Here is a 16,060-nt window from a genome sequence, read left to right as displayed (position 1 = left end):
AGCCCCAAAACTTAAGAATAAATCACCTCTTGCCTTGGTACATCCCTTTTTCTCTACCCTCCTTGCCACACCATTGTTATGGAGCTGCTAACTTGGTTCCTCTCTGTCCCAACATGGGAGAACTTCTCCTCTTCTTCACCTCTCGCCTCACTGAGGAATTGTATCTGCCTTGACCTATGGTTSCTTTGCCAACTATGGCTCATTAGTTAATTTAATTATTTTTCTRGGTTTTTAAGTATTCTATTGTCTCTAGGTCTAGGGCAGCTGCTTCCCTTCTTCTTGTCCCTTTACTTTAACCTTGGTGACTTTGAAAAACATCCAATCCTTGTAGCGCTGCTTTTGCTTCYACTCCAAACCTCTGTCAGGGTAAGACTGAGGAATGGCCATGCCCACATGAGGTCTCAAGCATGTGGACTGACTGAGGTAATTAGATCTATGTGTGGGTAATCACTGAATTATCAAAATATGACAGCTGGACTTTTAGGGCTGTTATTAGCTTTGTCCCATAATTGCAAAGAGGGTAAGCCAGGAAGACAATGTGAAGAAAACGTGGGGTTTTTTTCCTTTTAAAAAGTGACTGTCATTTTCTTTGTTTTGTCTCCATGACAGTTATGYATTTTCCTGTTCTGTTGCAGACAATCTTAGGGCATTTGGGTGGTAGTGACAGTTTTTCTTAATTTTGCCCAGAGGTGTTGGCAGTCTGCCATTCTGAAATTCGCTTCCTACAGTCTTTGCACATCTACTGCATTCCTCTGCTGTGGAATAGGTTCTCATTCTCAGCATTGTACTGAGAACCTGATAATGTGTGTGAAAGATGATGCTGCAGCTGAATCCACCTGCTAAAACAGGTTGCACATTGTCGAACTGTGATAGATTTTTAAGATTCACACAAGTTTCTCAGAAGCAATCTAGTTCAGAGCAGTTGYAGGAGTGTGCCTGCTGTGCCCCTTCAAAGCTTGAAGCTGCAGCTTTTGCTTCATTACAGTGTGAGCTTGAGATGCAGCTTAAGTATTGCCCTACTTTAACTGTGGCCTACGCATGAATCTCTAGCCTGAGATAAGTGGTTCTTTTAAATTCTTGCAAAGAGACCTGTAAAGCCACAGAGGCTGAAGTTTGAGTGCTGCTGATATCCCAGCTGATAATGTGGAGGGGTTGCAATTAATTTTTGCCATAKTTGTCCTGTTACCATCAAGTGACAATAGTCCCACTGCAGAGTAACTGGAGAGTTGGGCAGAGAGCATGAGCCAAGGCTTTAGTGGCGATTTCTTGATAGTGAGAGAAAGCAGAGGTAAGAGTTTTCATGGGACCCAGGAAACCATCTTTATGGCATCGTGGTTTTGGGACAGAGAACATAGATAGTGTGGCAGATTAGGGTGAATGAACATGAGTGAATTTGTTTGTAGAGGGCACAGAGAGCTGTTGAAAGAGCAGGCATCTTGATCATGCAGAATGATAGAACTGGAGGAAGTCTTCAGTGGTTGTTGTCCAGGGATTTCAGCTGCTGTGCCTTGTTTTAGAACTTGCTGGGAGTTGAAGCTAGTCTCTGGGAGGATCTTTGAACTGAACCATATMAGCCTTTATTCTGATCTTCTGGCTCTTGGGGAGAAGTGTGGGTGGCAGTTAGCTTATATGCCCATGGCAGACCTCTGTGCCCATCTCCTGGGATTGTGTGTGAGAATGAAAAGATTTCCAGAATTTTTCTTTCTTCTCCTTTTTCAGGTTTCAAAAATCAAAAATCCCATTAAAAAAAAATCTAGGTGTTTGTTGTCTTTTACTATTTTTGTCTTAGTCTGAGGCAGAAAGTGGTGTGAAGACTACTTCTTGCCTCTGAGATGGCCTCATCTTAACATACCTCTTTTTGTTCTACACCACGGCCTTATACTTCTCCACTGAAACCACTGGAGAAGGGATCCAGCAATAACTAGCACCTCTGTCTCAAGACTGGTAGTCCCTGGGGTCTCTTCCTACATTAAAGCATGACTTGCTGCTGTCACCATTCGTTTAGCCTGTCTTGACTCTCCTCTTTCAGGGTAAACGGCATCATTTTTGCCAAACCTCATCTTTGTGTGCTATTTCTGGATCTTTTCTGTGCACTCAGCAAATGCATCAAACTCTTAATTGCAGCACTTTGGGTATTTTGCTCTTGAATCGCTTTAGAGCTGCCTAGTTTGGGATTTAATTTTTTTTTAACTGGGAATAGGGAGAAACAGGATTCATCATCTAAAGCTGAGCAGGTGGGCAAGATTTAGATCTGAGGCCTGCAGAAATTAATGGACAGGTGTAATTCTATCATGAAATTGTCTTTGCAGATTTATGCTGAAAGTGTCATATTTTGTATATTGCTGTGCTGGAACTGTTTCCAGATGACTTCTGAGATTTATTTGATGACCTGCTGTTGCGGCAGCTAAAGGTTCTGCCTGCATGATGTTCTCCACTTCCTCAGTTCCTGCCAGTAATAGTCTCAAACCCAGCTATCACACATAGAAAGAGCTGCCTGTTTATTTCTCTGTTACTTTCATTCAATTAAGAATTTTGTTTAATATTTTTGACATGTTTAGGCTCCTGCTTACACTGGTACAGGGAGAGGGCAGCTGCTCTGCTATTCTGGTTGCGCTAAGTTGGGCCTGGAATACTTTTACTCCTGTATTGGAACAGCAGAATGCTGTCCCAGAAAACCTTTTCCCCAAATTGTGCCTTTGTTTGTGTAGCTGGGAAACCATACCTCTCTAAAGCAGGAATAAATTTAAATTTATACTAGCATCATTTATTGTGTGGAGGCTCTATAACTTGGAACAACTACCTTATTCTATTTTAGTTTGTCACGTGGAGGCAATTTGATAAGCTGGGAGGCGAGATGGGGAGTAAAGTCCGTACCAAAACTGTCTGTTAGGAAGCAAGTGCTCAGCTGGATGAGTAAGACACAGCCACATACTGAAATGCTCTGCGGTGGTTGATCATGTTCTCYCTTCACCCCAGGCAAAGGCAGGGTAAAATGTGTTGGCTCAAACCCTTGCTGAAAGTGGTTTATCCCATGAGCCATGTGCTGGGATAGGCTGGGAATGCATGTGGCATTTTCAACAGCCCCACGTGGCCATTTATTGGTGGGTCTGAGGTAATGGCAGAATTGTACTTACACTGCAGAAGAATCATCAGTGTGGTCCAGCCCTAGTTTGTGATTCATTGAATTAAAAATACTTGCTGAGAGTATGTCTGATACTACCATCTGGTGACTTTTAATAATATTTATTCTTAGGAAGGTGGTTCTTTAATTAAGGAATTAACTTTAATTTTTGTAGCCTTAGCGTAGATCTGAAGAAATGCGCAGACTTAAGCTAGTCTATTTCTAGAAGAGTCAAATCTTTCTTTTTTGGATCTCCCCACTGTCTCCTTAAAGATCAGCTAATTGAACTGCTGCTGCTTAGGTGAAAAACCAAGTGGGACCRAGAGAGAGAATGGGCAAAGCTTTTCTCTGACTGAGCTTCTGGAATTCCTCTAAAGTGAAGGAAACCTGTCTCCACTGTATTGTACTTGCTTCCTCTTTGTCCACTGCTCCCAAAGGAATATAGAAAGGCAGTGTGGCTGTCATGTAATGTCTACACTACCAAGAGGAAACGTCTTGTCTTCTTTCATGTTGAAATTCTGTATCTGGACACCTTTTTGTTTCTCATGTAATGGGCAAAAAGCATTTTGATGGACGTGTAGCATTACCAAGATCAATGCATATATAAGTGGTCCCAAAAGAAAGCTGTGATACTATCACCTTYATATCCAAGTGTCTTAGCCCAAAAGTATACTTATTTGCTTCCTGAAGCAGTGCCAAGTATTGAGAGGTCTCCCTTGAAAGGAGGCCCAGACTCAATACATAAGATAATTTTTTCTGGAAAATCTGTGTATACTTTCTTTCCCCCCTTTTATACTGTGCTTTTGGTAATAACTAAGGTGATGAAGCCTTTGGTTTTAGAAGCTTTTGGACTTGCTTCATGTAGTACTCAGGTGTTCTGGAGTTGTCTCAAGGTTGTATAATTAAAACCTGTTCTGTAATGCATATAAAGCAATGGATTGGGATAGAAAGAAAAGTTGAAGTTGTGTCTTCTGTATGCTGCTGGTGTATCAAGACTACTGGCAGGTTTATTTTGCAACTTAATCACTATATATTCTTGTGAGTTATTGTTCTGTTAAAGCTGCTCTGCTGGGAGCCAGCTCGTTAGCGTTGTGAATAAAATCTCAGTTCTGGGAGTGCAGTCTTTTGACAGGGGATTTTTCAAACTTCAGATGATTGTTCATCCCTGCCTTGCCTTTTTCTTTTGTGGTAATTTCAGAGGTAGATTTTGGGCAATCTTGAGTTTTGCCTGAATAACTTGAGTCTTTGTCTGGCAGCTGAAGTTGTTTGGGCAAGTTCTGTAACTCCAACTTTAGGGAGACTGCCTACAAAAGTCTTGACTTCAGGATTGAGAGTTTTTGTGTCTCTTGACAGCCATGACAGTGTAGGTTGGGTATTTGAAGAGCTTGGTTTCTGGTTGAGGGAGATCTAGGGTTGTGATTTCATTAGTCCTGTTTGGTATATAGGTTTCTGGAGTTCGCTAATGTTACCATTCTACTGGATGGCTGGAAGAAAGCTCAACAAAACAAAAAAAAGCCAGTTGTTGAGCAGACAGAGGTCTTGCAATATGCTGCTTTCGCAGATTGACTTCATATTATTGTTCTGCTTCCTTTTTCCATGTCCTTCCCTAAAGTAGAGTTAGTTGAGGCTTTGAAAATATGAGGTAATTAAGAAGTAATTACTTTTAATTCTGACCTGTTCTCCTCTTCTGCTGTGTATTTGTAATTGTTTTTGAAAACTGTGCTAGTTTCCAGTCTAGACAAACCATTAATAKTTAACAGCTATGGGTAGATGATGCAGGGAAGACCTAAGGGCAGTAACAGGATGCAGGTATCTTATGTCCACAGTTTAGAGTGTGCACGCTGCTTGCTGTTAAGCTGCATTAGAATGGTTTCAGAGCTTGGTTGGAGAGTGTTTAGAGTAGTAGTGGCACATGCAAACAAGCAAACAAGCTCTATCACTTTTGAGTAAATTGTCTTGCAAATGGAGAATGTGTTGCAGAAAAGGATTGAAACGGGAGATCTCCAGCTCTTGGAGGAGAAAAGACATGACCAGGAGCTATTTCAGAGCTCTGATTTTATTAAATACTATCTTTGCAATTTTCTCTCTCTGTTTTTTTTTTTTTTTGCAATTGTGAATTTTATCCATGAAAACCGGATGTGTAATGACTGAAGTTCTGCTGTCTGCCTGAGGTATTTCCTTGGCAGCAGCAGCAAGTATGATGAGGCAATCTTAGCTACACATTTTTACTGCTTTCTTTAGCTTCGGGTTCCTTGGGCCTTTTGCCAGGGGGCTTTTAGTATCCTTGGATTCAAAGTGTATTTTTGGTAATTTCATTTGTGCTAAAGTGTTTTTGGACTATTAATCCTAATGAACATGAGGAATCAGCAGCACTAACTAATCAGATGGTTCAGACAAGTAATGGCTCCTATGTCTTTACCAACCCATTCAAGTTCTTTCCTGTGATGTCCTTATTATGCTAATTCAACACATTCTAGTTTGCTGCTACTTCACATCCCCCAGAACTGCTGGTTTCATCTCTGATGCATCTAGTTCCTGATCTTTGACAATTGCCTGCTTAACATGTTTCACTCACAGAGAAGGCACTGGCTGGATGCTGAGTTATTCACTCATCTGTGTAGCTGATCTACCACCAAATCATCCTGCTCTTGAGATCAGGATACCTATGTAAAACTGCCAGGTTTCTGAAATGTGAGAAAACTCCAGTTTCTGCATTCACCCAGGTGTTGTCATCTTTGCTTCTGCATGCCATTTCAGAATATTGAGCTTTCCTGTGCGTGCTCTGCTTACATTTATGTCCTCCCCGCTTGAATCTCTAATGATTCCAGGGTCAAAATAACAACTAGACCATAAGTAATTTTTCTAGTTGTTGGTGATATTAAATCTGTGAAGAAAAAAAATAATCTCTTTGAAAAACATTCCAACCAAACCAGCAATAAATCTCTGAAAATGCAGCCCTAGAGGAATGGGCATGGGGACTTTCCAGTATAAATTCTCACCTGGAGTGAGCAAGAGCCACCCACCTCTGTGCTCAGGACATGGGACCTGCTTTGGTGCAAAATGAGAATCACTTGCAGCTCTGTAGATGTAATCTTGCTGCTGTTTGTCTAACACTAGTATGAACTGGCTGAGCTGCTTGATCTATTTAGCTGCTATGGAAATCAGTGCATACCCAGCCAGAAAATGCATCCTTGCTTGCTGGCATGTTTCCTACATTTACATGAGTCTTTAAAAAGCAGAGACATATTGTAGGCTGCTCATCAGATCCCTGATGACCCAGTTTAGCAGATGTGATTGGCTAATTGTTAAAGATGCCATTTTTGGTRGGTGAGAGGAAAGAGCATCAGCCAGGCTTCTAGCGATGAAGAGTTAGATTCAGCGGAGGTAAGAGCTCTTTAGTAGGAGTAACTMGATAAGGCTTGGATTAATTTGCCTGGAGAACAGAAAATTATGCAAAAGATTTATAAATGTAGTTCATAAAATGAAACTGTTGGTATAATTCCTTATTAAAGATCAGTGTGGGGTGATGACTGTATGTTATGGAAATATCTCAGATTCCATACTGTATTGCTGTATTCCCAGAGTACCACAGTTTTTAGCAATTAAAAAAAAATGGTATGTGGTAAAATGTCTGTAACTGCCATGGCTGCACTTCGAGCTTTGTGAGACTATGGCTGTATCATGTTCTTATAGCTGTACTTGTAATTGTGACTTAGCATGCTTGCTGTGAACAGTCTGAACAAAGCAGCAAAGCAAAGCCCAGGACTGTGGTCTTGGCATTTTCCAAAAACGTTCCTCTGTTTCCAGACATCAAGAGAGCAGTGCATGTGAAGCAAAGTACTGAGTTTTGAGAATACAGGGAAAAACTTGTCTAATCTCCATGCCTTGCTTAGTACACAGAAAAGGGACAGTAAGGTAAATGCTGCTATAGTAGAATGTTAAGCAGTATCTCTAGAAACAGTGATGGTTAGGTAGGAGCTGTAAAAAAAAAAAATTGAATGTTATGCAGTAACACTGGTGATACCCTTAGTTGAGGGAGTTGGGAGCTGTGTGATCAATAAATGCACAAACATCAGGTGGGTTTTTTTGAGGCTGCTGGCATTAGAAATAACAAATAGAGAAACCAAAGCTACTGGTGCAGAAAATGAAACTGGATATTATAAGGATAGTATCAATCTGCAAGAATACTAATCATAGCTTTAACATGCATTCAAAATTATGTGTGGTTCAGATAGGGTAGATGTAAAAGGTGATAGGCTGTATTGTATGCAGTAGGCTGTAAAGAAGAAAGCAGAATAATACTGATAATACAGGATCTGTTTCTGGTCAAATTGCTGTGGGGAAGAATGGTAAAAGAGGTCCCAGGGGAAGTACTGTGAGTCTGCTGTAATCCCACATAGGATTGGATTCGGACAGAAATTTGAGGCTCGGAAATGATACAATTCCCAGGACCATTAGAGAGATAAATATTAGTGTGAGAAACTTTTAATTTCTCAGATACAGCTTGGAGAACAAATGCTGCTAATAATCATCAGGTCAAAAGATTTTGTTTTTGTAGCATCATCACCTTTTGTTGACACAGTGCGTGGTTAATGGTGCTATGACTATTACAGGAAAACAAGCTGTTTAGTAGCCTCCATCTCCCCACCTTTGGATGGGGTGATAATGATATAAGCTTTGATACATGAAGCAAGATATTTGATGAAATCAGTACAGTCCTGAATGTAGAATAGTGTGGTTTTGGTTTGGTGCACTTTTTTTGGTTGTTTGGTTGGGATTTTTTGTTTTGTTTGTTTTTGGAGGCACTTTGGATACAAATTAGTGATGGTATATGTAAAGGGGCAAATCCGCTAAGAAATTTCAGCCTAACCTTATAAAGGCTGTTTGGTGAAGAAAAAACAAGAAGAGAATTTACGAAAGAGAATTTATCAGCAGAGATTGCTGTTACTTTAAGGTCAGTAGGGATGATATTAAAACTGCCAAAAATCAGGCTAAGTTAAACCCTATAAATGTTGCTAAGGAAATGGGTGACAGTTTCTCAAAATACAGTGAGAGAGAAAGGAAGAGTTGGGGCCATTAAGTGTTGATGCCACTTAGTGTTGAGGATAGGGTCGTTAATGAGGATGCTGTTTCAGTCACAGAATTAAATAAATTGTTGTTGTTTTAAATAGCATTCATCTTGGGAGCAAGGGCAGGATTGGTAATGGTCTTGAACCTATTGTAGAAGCAACCACACTGAACATTTCAAAGATCCTAGCTAGTGCAGGTACGCTGGGTTGGGAAACAGGACTGCCTGGAGAAGGGGGGTGCCTATTCCCAAAAGTGAAAGAACTGGTTCATGCAGTTGCAGATCTGATACAAGTTTTAATCTATCAAGTAGGTGTGCTGTCATGTTTGGAGGACAGGAAGTGGAATAGACCTATTGGTGGTGGGGGGTATGATCTGAGTAAATACAGATCTGTTGGCCCAACCTCAGCTGCATGCTGACACAAATGAAGAACGTGATAAAAGACAGCACAAATCTATCAAAACTGGGTTGTGCCTTATCAGGCTGTCTGCTTTTTAAGAGAACCAATTTTCTTACCTTGAAAATGGTGCATTTTACTTAATGGATGATGTCTCTTACTATAGACAGGTTCTACRACATCTGATGTGGTGCTGCAGAGGAACGTAGTAATGAGACTGGAGAAGATGCAGTTCAGTGCTGGCATTGTGAAGCCGAGCTAATGTTGTTCTGGATGATGTCTTTAAAAGTGAGGATGTGCACAGGCTAGATCAGGTGCAAGAACATGCTTCTAGATGTTGGGKAATAGCTAGCCTGTCATGTTACAGAAGACTGGAACAACTGCTTGTTTGGATGGTTAGAGAGGGGATACATGAGGAAGGTTAATTGTAATGGAAAGAGAAAATACAGCTAAGCCATTGGGCAGTACTGGCACAAGAACAAAGGAAAACCAGAAAYTGCTCAGGAATAGCATTTAGCTGGAGAACGCAGATCCCAGATATTCTAGRCTGGGGTAATGTAGCTGTAAAACCCAGCAATAAGATACAGTGTGATAAATTTTATGAAAAGTTAAGATGATGTAGTGTGATAGAAGTTGATCTGATTCTGTGTGTCAGGAGATCTTTTCCACTCTTTGTATTTCTGTAAATTAAAAAAATGTTCAAATATGTAAGCATCTGCAGGAGCAAGGCCATGATTTCATAACAGTTACCTAACTTGTGTTACTGGAAATGCATGGGCATAGTAGATTGCATGGTAGTATGGTTGGACTATTATCTCAAAACAGAATTATGGAGTGCAGCACCATATTTGACTAATATTTGTTACAAATCAATGTGTGGTAGTAAGCCATCCCTTGTGGCCACTCATAAAAAAATCCAGCAGTTGATTTACTGGTGAGTAAAGTCCTGCTGTATCTACCTTGGCACATAGAAGTTTATAACTGGCTTTTGTCACTTAATTGTCTGAGGAACACAGGAAGTGTGATGCTTTGTTACCAAAGTATCACCTGAGTATCTTAATGTTGGTTAAGACAGARTATTTAAGTCTGATCAAAAACCTTAAAGCGTGGCAATTTTATTGGATCTGTAGTTAAACCAGAAGAGGATCTTAGGTGATGCTCCGTCTCCTTGTTTTGTTTTACCCATTTGATGGGTAGTTATAGATAGGAAGATATCTGCAMTAGGATTTGGAAATGTTTTATTTGCCTGAGGCCTGGTTGGAAATGACAAGAATTGGATTATGAAATAAATGTAAGGTTTTAAACTTAGTTAGGGATTTGGTTTTAAAACCTGGGGCAGTCATATGAAGTAGCAAAAACAGGCTGTGGAAAAGACTTTGGGTTTGTATAAATTAATGCCTTTTCATAAAACGATTTTATTGGAGATACTAAATTGATTGAGTGCATGGTAATGAGCTATGCAAAAGTATGAAGGGCAGCCACCTTTTGAACATGTAGTTACAGAAAGGAGAAGGAAATAAAAAAGTATTGGTTGTTCAGAGGAAACCAGATTCTATCTGTGCCCCCAGGCAGGGCATGCAGTGAGTGTTGAGAAGCAGCCAAAAAGCCCTCTGGGGAGGAGGTGGGGGCATAGTGGTGAGCTCCAGAAARCTGGTTTTGGGTCCTGGGCACAATAAATTGGCCAAAGGCAGAAGAGATGGAATTTCATTGTGGGAGCCTCTTCCTTTTTCCCCAGTGAAGAGATCTAGAACTGCTGCTTTCCCATTTATGGACAGTTAATTTCTCTGTCTGTGCAAATCTTCACACAGACACAATGGATATAGAAACATTTATTAATTTATTTATTTTAGATGTAGAAAATGTCATGCTTTATACTCCCCAAATTGGTCATGCTTCTTTTGTAAGGAAGGAGTGGCCCTAGGAAAGATGATGAGAGTGGGTGACAGCTGCTATAACCACTCACCCAGCTCATAGCTGTCCTTTTCCAGGGCATATCAGAAAGAAAGGGCAGTGGGAGCAGAGGATGAGCCAAGAGCTGTCCTGTTGGGCTGAGTGGATCGCAGGGCTGTGGACCTCTTAACTGAATTAGAAAGGTCTGCACATGCAAATTGTGCTAGATAATGATCCACATATTTAACCTCATGAAGAAAAGCAACTGCCCCAGAGCTAGGCTGAGGGAGCTGTTTAGGGGTACACAGCAGCACTATGGAAAAGTTAAAGATTAGAAATGCAAAAAAAACCCTGACTTTATACATTTATAATGCATATAATGGTATATGTGGGGGAAATTTGGCTAGTCCTTCTTGGGTTTGATCACTGTAGCATGTCTATTTTTGAAACCTCAGAGGGAGGGGTTTTATCCCTGCTATCCTTTGGAGGAAGATGGGAATCTTTTGGGCTTGGGCTGTTAACTCTTTGGGAACCCAGGTTTGGGCCAGTGTCAACCTGGTATGTTTTTTTGTAGTGATAGGTGAAACCTCATGGAATTTGTTGTGGGAGGTCAGGCCCCTTTGGTGCACTCTGGCCGTGGTGTATCTGTTAAGAATCAGCAGCAGGCTCTCGGATGTCTGGTAGCACGGCCGGCATGCAGGGCTGCTGGGGTGAGCCTGCTGGCCAAGCAACTCCCCATCTGTTCCCGTCCGTCAGGGAGCAGATTCCTCCCTGGGAATGAGGAAGATGGGCTTCCTAACATGGGCACAACAACTGGCCCTGCCCAGCCTTGCCCCCTTCTCCCTGCTGCTCATCATCCCCTGTGACAGAGTTAATCCCCCTCACTGCCCCCAGTTTGACTGGAACAGCTGAGGGGGACAACCCACCGGCCTAAGGCTGGGGCAGTGGGGGCCATTCCAGAGCCCAGCTGCCCCCATCAGCCCTGGTTCCGGCAGCTGTCCCTGCTTGCCTCAGCTGGGGAGGGAGGGAGAAGTGTTAAATGATACGGGCACATGCTCCCTTGTGAAAGAGATCCCTTCAGTTTGAGACACCAGTGTGGCTTCTCCCCTCTCCCTCCCTCCTTCCCTGACACCAAAGGGTTTTACTATGCTAATCCCAGCACCTGTCCCTGCAGAGGACAGCAAGAAGGGTATGGTGGTGGGGGAGGAACAGTCCCATATGTTTTTCTCTGTCCTGGATTGGGAGTGTTCCCTCTGACGCACCTAGAGCCCAGAACATATGCTCTTTTCAGATCCTAAATGCTGTTTGCTTCCTCCCATCCCTGGCAGCAGTGGCTGCGAAGATCCTGTGTCCCCCTCCTCCTGGCAGTTGCTCTGTTTGCTGCCTGGTAATCACAGGACACTCCTCAGTCAAGGCTTGCAGGGATGTTTTCAGTAGAGGATTTCTAATTTTAGGAGCCTCTGCCGCCTATGGTTGAGCACTGCCTTGCTGGATCCCAGAAGAGAGGGGCTGAGCTGTGCCGAGCCAGGCAGCTCCTTTTTATTTTCAGCTGAGCTAGTGTCAACCTGAGTGGCCCCAGAGGCCCGAGCCAAGCACTGCGCAGGGCTGCCAGAGTCCTTCCCACAAGGCTGAAAGACGGAGACTCGGATTTGAAGCTTCCAATCCTGTGTCCATTTGGCCTTTAGCTGGACGATCTTTGGCTATGTATGGTGTGTATTGTATGGATTACCAATACCCAGTTGTCCAGGTAAGCAAAACGACAGTGGTGRCTTTAAAGAGTTTTGGTCTTTGCTCTGTAGGTTATTTGGACAAACTGGAGCTTACATGCTTACATGGGTTTTGTAGAAGGACACTGCTTCCAATCTGGGTTTGTGGTGTCCCAGGCCTCTGCCCAGAGACTCTGCAGAGGGCTTTGCAGCTCCTGCCCTCGAGAAGTACCATTTGATACTTTTTAACTCCCAAGGTTTGTCTTGTTTGAGACTTGGAATTTTGGTTTGCACTTTTGGCCTTTTGTTTGTTTGTTTGTWAGGGGAGTTGAACTGACAGCAGTGCTGTGCTCTGCAAACTAGTGTATTGTTGCCTCTATTACTGCGTTTTTGGGGCACATGTGACTTGTGCGTGTGCCTGCAGCCTGTCCCACGGGGATGCTGAGCCACCCAGAGCAGCTCCTCACCTATTCTTGTGCTGCCTCCTCTTAAACCACCCACAAAACCTCCAACAAAGTCTCATTTGTCACCTTTTTGGTTTTGGAGATCGAGAGAGGATGTGTAGGGCGAAAGGAGCGGGTGGGTTTGAGAGCAGCACTTGGGGCTGGGCGAAGCCTGTATTGCAGCCTCTGCTGGGGGAGGGGGCTATATTTGGAGCACACGTGAGATTTGCTGGCCCAGTGCATGGAGTCTTGGAGAAGACAGAGGCTGTGTGGTTCAGGCTCAAATACTTTTGCAGCCCAGTGAAAGATGATGTTCTCTAGGCAGTCCTTGGCTATTCAGTGTCAGCACTCTATATCCTCACAGGCACTAAGTTTATCCAGAAAATGTGAAATGTAGACTACCGGTTCAAGATTATCTATGGTGAGATACATCAGATAGCCACTAAAGAGTATTTTGTTAGGTTACCTTGTATTGGGGGTTTTATTACTCACATGAATAGAATCCACCAGCAGAAGTGTGTCTTTTGATTGTTAAGATTTGTTCCTGATAAATTGGTTCTTTGCACTTGAAACTCTTTTTTTCTTCCCTCTGGCCTTGGTCCAGCTGGCAGGTTTGCTTCATCTAAACTTGAGCCAGCACAGAAATGCAGGTAATGGGATGTTAAAATTGAAGGCTGTGTTTGCTTTCCACTCTTAGTGGCAAAGGGCAGAAGATTGCATAGCAAAAACAAAAAAGGAAATAATAACACTTCCTGGAAGACGAGTATTTGTGACCTCCTCTTCCTAGTTTCTGTGAGTGTTAAACTAACACAAGCATGTAATAGTGTACATATATACTACTTAGTCAAACTAGAGGTTAGTTCTTCATTTGTGCGCTCATCAGTGTGATTTGAGTGGCTTTGTCCTGCAGCCTGCTGCATAAACATCCTTCTCCAGCTTCTTTTCTATTAGGATTTGAATGATAGGAGCTAACCAGAAGCCATCATGTTCGTCTATGTGAGCACAGAAGAGAATATAAAAGTCTCACAGACCTACTTAGGTAGGAGCAATGAGCTTTGCCTGGCACAATGAGGATGATCAGCTGTGCCCTGGCACTGCAGAGACAGAGTAGTTAAATTTGCCCATAGTTATTTCAAAATGCTACTTCTACAGCATAGTAATGAAGTTTTGATGCATATGTGCCCGTGATGCCTGAGAAACCATAAGAACTCGTAAGTATTGGCAGCTAGGGCTGTTCTGAATACATTGCTTTTTGAATAAATGCAGTAAGTAGGAAGAGGTAATCTCATGGCTCTGAGCTATGTGTTCTTCAGGCTTCCAGMCTTCAGCTCTGCTCATGCTTCTCTGTTCTTTTCAGCAGCAAGATCTGCAGTTTGGGTTTTGGTTTTGCCTAGTAGAGGGTGGCAAACTATGTTGGTAAATTCAGGAGAGGTTCCATGATTCTCATGTAGGAGAAGCTAAATAGAGACCCACCAAACTTATTCTGCATAGCTGTGAGACAATATATGAACACCCATCCTTCAGTGGCAAAAGATGAATTGCACAGATTCACCAATTAATTTTGCAGGCCTTTTCATTATCTGGTATAATTCTGAGCTCCAGTAGAACCCAAAACAACAAAGATCTCAAGTGTTGCCATGTCTGGTCTTGTTTTGCATGGTATTTTTCAATCTTTAAAAACTCTGTATCAGATGTTCATTTCAGCTGGTTTTTCAGCAGTGGGAGCTCTTGCAGACCTATGTTTCTTGTTGTCTGGGCACATCCACTGAAAATTGGGTCTTTTGCTCAACAGTAGCAAAGGTGGATATATTCCAAGTGTGGGGGATTAGATGCTTTCTGGCCTGCAGTGGAGGTGGAAGAGGGAGACTAGCAGTAGATCACACTGAAGGGAATTCCCACTCTGCTGGCCCATGAGCAAAGCAGATGTACCAACTGGGTGGTGGGAGGCAGTGCAAGGGAAGGTTCAAGGGTGTGGCTGGGCACTTCTTTTTCCTTAGAAGACTCTTCCTGATGTCAAGTGTTTCTAGACGTTCCTCATGTGAAGGCCAAAATGGAATGGAAATGGTGCTATTCTGGTTAACTCTGGTGGCATGATGTCCTGAAGGTCTGTGCTACAGCCCTAGATCTGGGACAAGAAGATGCTACCTCATGACACAAATGGGACTGAATGAACACAGCAGTTACAATACTTAAGTGGAGAGAATAAGGAGATTATCCTGAGTGTATTGCAGAGGTCTGATGAATGAGATGCACAGTGCTGAAACCTGGTGCTTTGTCATGTCAGAGGTTTAAGGAGGTCACTGTTTTTTGCTGCTTTGAAATGGAATTTACACTTGACCTAGAACTGTTCTCCAGAATCTCAGATTTGTGATAGAGGAGGAAAAAACAAATCCACTACTTTCTCTGGTTTTGTAACATTGCATGTAAACATGTAGCATTGTAAGTTGCAAGTTACCAAAGAGAATGAGATAATGTAGAAAAGCGTGGACTCTGACTCAGAGGCCTGCAGGGTCAGCCATAGAGGCTGGCTCCCTCCCAGAGGATCCCACACCATGGTTTGGTCATGTTGGGCGGCTGGCCCATGGCTCTCTGCCTCCATGCGCTTATGTCATATAAGGGCTTCTGGTGTCTTGGTCTCCTGGTTTTCACGACAGAGGAGGGGACTGGCCTGTGGCACGTGCTCCTTCTGGCCTCCTGCTGAATGAGGAGAGGAAGGGCAAGGGAAGGAAAGGAAGAAGGGAGGGAGCCAGAGGTCAGTTTGCAGTGTGTGAAATTGGGAAATTAAAAGCATTGTGGGTCAGCCTGGAGATCAGTGCTGTAGCAGAAGCCCAAAAAGCAAAACCATTAGGCTTTTCTTTTTTTTTTTTTTTTTTCATGTGTAAATGATAAGTGGGCATATTCATGCAAAGAAGAACACATGGGGATGCAACGTGTTACTGCACTGTAATTTGGCTTCTCTGCTGCTAAAGCCTGGAGAGTCTCTAGCATACCAGTTGTCAAGAAGAGATACATCAGAGGGACAACTTGCCTGAGCTGGTTTTATCTTTGCATCGTGAGCACTGGAGCATCAGTACAGTCTTCCTGTCTAACTGTGGGATTGGCAGACCTGCGCTCAGCCTTGTCCGTGGGTTTCCATGGGTGCAATGTTGGGAAAAATCAATCAGAGCATCTCAGATCTCTTTTGGTAAATGTGGTAGCAGTGTATCACTCTATTTTACGGGGTCGCTGGGTGAACAGATGCTGTCAACCGTGGCGTGCTCAGGTGCTCAGGGCCAGATGCTTGCTGAAGACAAATGGGAGGGAAAAAAGCAAGCTGGGAAGGAGTCCAGCAGTTTTCAGGTTTTATGATGACAGAAATGCAGATCCTGGCAYGGATACTGCTTCCGGTTCATCCAACACACCTTGTAACCCACGCGTTCTCCCTTTTGTGGCAGG

The 16,060-nt window shown here is 42.8% G+C and overlaps 1 protein-coding gene across 12 annotated transcripts in view; it reads left to right on the top strand.

Moving 5' to 3' along the window:
- RBFOX2 (RNA binding fox-1 homolog 2) overlaps positions 1-16,060 on the top strand; it is a 170,059-nt gene that overhangs the window by 69,383 nt on the left and 84,616 nt on the right. The gene's annotated exons all lie outside the window — the stretch shown is intronic.

This window comes from Malurus melanocephalus, unplaced genomic scaffold, assembly GCF_030028575.1.
Source record: "Malurus melanocephalus ecotype Western Australia unplaced genomic scaffold, MMel_1.1 scaffold_17, whole genome shotgun sequence".
NCBI lineage: Eukaryota > Metazoa > Chordata > Aves > Passeriformes > Maluridae > Malurus > Malurus melanocephalus.
This window is presented reverse-complemented; position numbering and strand designations above follow the sequence as displayed.